Source organism: Apodemus sylvaticus, chromosome 6 (genome assembly GCF_947179515.1).
Source record: "Apodemus sylvaticus chromosome 6, mApoSyl1.1, whole genome shotgun sequence".
NCBI lineage: Eukaryota > Metazoa > Chordata > Mammalia > Rodentia > Muridae > Apodemus > Apodemus sylvaticus.
This window is the reverse complement of record NC_067477.1, coordinates 68,400,390-68,403,817: the sequence shown is the minus strand read 5'-3', so window position 1 is coordinate 68,403,817 and position 3,428 is coordinate 68,400,390. Positions and strand designations below refer to the sequence as shown.

General features: G+C 45.3%; 1 pseudogene; it reads right to left on the bottom strand.

Moving 5' to 3' along the window:
* Nucleotides 1–681: 681 nt before the first annotated feature.
* On the bottom strand, nucleotides 682–1,818 carry LOC127686669 (uncharacterized protein NKAPD1-like; annotated as a pseudogene).
* Between the last annotated feature and the right edge of the window lie 1,610 nt (nucleotides 1,819–3,428).

The window sequence follows — 3,428 nt, the reverse complement described above, 5'->3', positions numbered from 1 at the left end:
TGGTTCAATCCTCAACTCGGCAAAAAAGAAAAACTAAAGACCTTTAGATGGCCAATGCCCTGAATCTCTTTGAAAGCTTCATTGACATCATGTCTACTTCCCAACTCTTTCCATTTGGTAGGACATCTAAACAAATAATTTCAAACACAAACCCATGTAGGCAATATACAGCAATGGAACTAGAAAACATTTACTATCCAGTTACTGTTCTGTTTGGTTATGATAAATGTAGCTGTAGACCCTAACCAGCAGGGAAGTTATGCAGAAACCCCTAGGTTCCTCAGCAGGCATCTGTAGATATCACCATGAAGGGAAAAGGTTTTTACTTATAACTATTTCCTCATTAAGTAAGCTAGATGCCTATAGGGCCCAGCTGCAGAAGAACCAAAGCACCAACGCTGAAGGCAGTTTGCCTCCTGTATAAATAGCAAGGTCTCCTTGTCAACCCTTTCCGTTTAGCACTGCTTCAGCCCTCCTCCTCCTCCATCCTGGACCCTTGAGTCTCCCACATCCAACATTCCAATTAGTGTGCCCAGGTCATTACCAAGTTCAGCTTTCTGGGTTCTTTAATTTGCTGTATAGATATTCTACCCTAAGTGATTAATTGATTTAAAAAAAATCTCTTCAAGAAACCTTATCAAAATACCAGATTCCCTAGTAACAACAAAAAGGGATGGAGAATAACAAGCCAAAATAGGAAAGAAGGTGTCTGTGGTAGAACAACTCTGACCTCTGGCCTCTGACCTCTGACCTCTGACTTCAGACTCCTGTTCTGAAGGAGTTGCTGGCAACTCCCCCATTTTGAAGAGTCAGTGGGAAACAGGACTACCATTCTCCCACTTAGCCATCCTCTGAGCTCTGAGCCACCTTCCAGTTCCTGGGCTTGCTTGTCCTCTCCTGTACCTCAGGGTCAGGCATGGGAACAAGGTTGCTCTTCTCTTTCTTTTTTCTTTTGGTTTTCTTAGTGTCTCTTCCCTCGGTTTCCTGAGAACTGGTTATGGAGCCATCTGACTGAGAAGTATCACTTTCTCCCTCTAAAGGTAAAGAATTTTTAGGAGACATTTTCTTGCCCTTGTGTGGTTGCTTCCTTCCCCGGTACTAGAAGCTCGGGTTTCTTCTGAGAACTTACTTGAGGAACCTGCTGTTATGTCTGTAGCTTCCTTTTTGGTTTTCTTGTTTTTGTTTGTTTGTTTGTTTGTTTGTTTGGTGTGTGTGTGTGTGTGTGTGTGTGTGTGTAACCATTTTCCCTGCTTTGTCCTATGGGATTTCTTTGACTTTTTATGTTTTTGGATATGTGGACAGATGATTTTACCTAGGGAGATTTTTTTCCCTTTGGGAATGTCTTGCTGATTACTACTGTCTGTTTCAAACTCTTCAGGATACACCTCCTTATAATCATTGCGGCTCCATCTGTCTGGTATATTGGATCCATAATCATGTGACTTCTTGTCCCAAGATTTAGCCTTAAGGAAATCATCTTCCAGAACCCCAGAAATTTCATTCTTTGACCTCCAGTGGTCTCTCTGCCTTTCTTCATCAAAACCATCGCTTCTCCTCCGACTCGAGCTGCTGGGTGCTGTGTTCCGTCTGGTCCCCTGACGGTATCCTCCATCTGCTTCTCTAGTTCTCTGATTTATCCACATGTTGCATTCCTCCTCAATCTTACTGTGAGCATCTGTACGCCGGGTGACATTCCTCAGGAGGACTTTCCCCAATGGAACCTATGACATTCTTTAATCGTAAGTCGCAGCCTCGAGTGGTGGTGGGAGAAAAGGCGGTGGTTTCCTTCTCATATTTTTTTAAAAGAATAATAGCACACTCAGAATGGATGAAAACCCCGTTCAATGAAATGCTTATGATGATAACCATGCAGCAGACAGCGGACAGACAGTGGGGTGCTGGAAACATTCCCTTTAAGATAAGAGGCAAGACAAGCATTCCAATTAGTCTCTGTTCAGCACTGGCCAGCAGAGAAGCAAGACAAAGAGGAAGTAAGACTGACTTCACTGTATGCGCTGGAGGTAGGCCTGTGGCAGTAGAAAGCAAAACCCCACAGGTGAATTGCTAAAAGTTACAAGAAACCATGAGGAAATCTATTTCATCCTACTTGTAAACACAAACAAGTTAGGTTTCTTTTAGATCCTTTCTACAGATTTTTATTCTTATGTCTAATTATGTGTAGGTGTGGGAAAGGCACGCACAGGCGAGTGCACTTGCCCGCAGAGGCCAGAGGAGGGAGTGGGATCCCATGGAGCTGAGGTTGCAGGCACCTGTGAGCCAGCAGGCGGGTGTTGGGAACTAAACTCGGTCTTCTGCAAGAGGAACAAGCACTTTGAACCCCTGGGCCAACCTTCCAGCCCTAGGAGTGAAACATTAAGTATCAGTCTTAAAAGTATCATTTAAAAAATCTTTAAATGGTAAGGCATTATAAGCCTTATTATAATCTTGTGTGGCTTTGAATTGAAAATTCGTCCCACAGCCTCGGGTATTTGAACACTTAGTCTCCATTGATGAGCATTTCGGGGGGGGGGGGGGTGGAGGGAGGTTATGGAATCTCAAGAATGGATAGCCTTGCTGGAGGAAGTATGTCGCCGAGGGTGGGCTTGGATTGTTTATAGTCTTGTCCAACTCCTGCTTTGTTCTCTGCTTTCTTGTGTGACTGATAATGCGATCTCTTGCTTGGCAGAGTGGGCCAGGGAAACAGATCAGTGTCTTATCCGGTCGCCAGGGAAGCGTCCTCCTGAGGCAGGTGGGAAGAGATGCAGACTGACAGCCAGACTGACAGCCAGACTGACAGCCAGACATCACTCAGAGAGCGTCCTTGGACCACACAGATCTAAGTGAGATGTTTCCATCAAATCCCTCCCCTCGGAGATCATGGAACCCCGTGGAAGAGGAGGTGGAGAGAGTGTAGGAGCCAGAAGGGGCAGAGGACCCCAGGAGAGCAACTAAGATTGAACAAAGATTGTTCGTTTCCTTTTGGCCCTCTGAATCAACTGAGCAAGGTTTATGGGAGCTCACAGAGACCGAAGCAGCAAGCGCTGGGCCCACACGGGCCTGCACGCGGGTCTGCACGCGGGCCTGTGCGCGGGTCTGCACGCGAGCCTTTGTGTATATTACAGCTTTCACCTGAGTTGTTTGTTTGTTGCTTAGTTGATTCTTTTATGTCTGATTCTTGTACCTGCTCTTGGGCTCTTTTCCTTCTGTTATATCACCTTGTCCAGCTTCAATGTGATGGGTGTTTGTTTGTTTGTTTGTTTGTTTGTTTTATCTTCTTATAGTTTCTTTTGACACATGTGGTTGTTATCTCTTAAGAGTCTGTTCTTTTCTAAGGAGAGACAGAAAGGGGGCGGATCAGGAGAGGAGGGAAATGGGAAGGGATGGGGAGGAGTAGAGGGAGGGGAAACTGTAATCAGACTCGATTGATT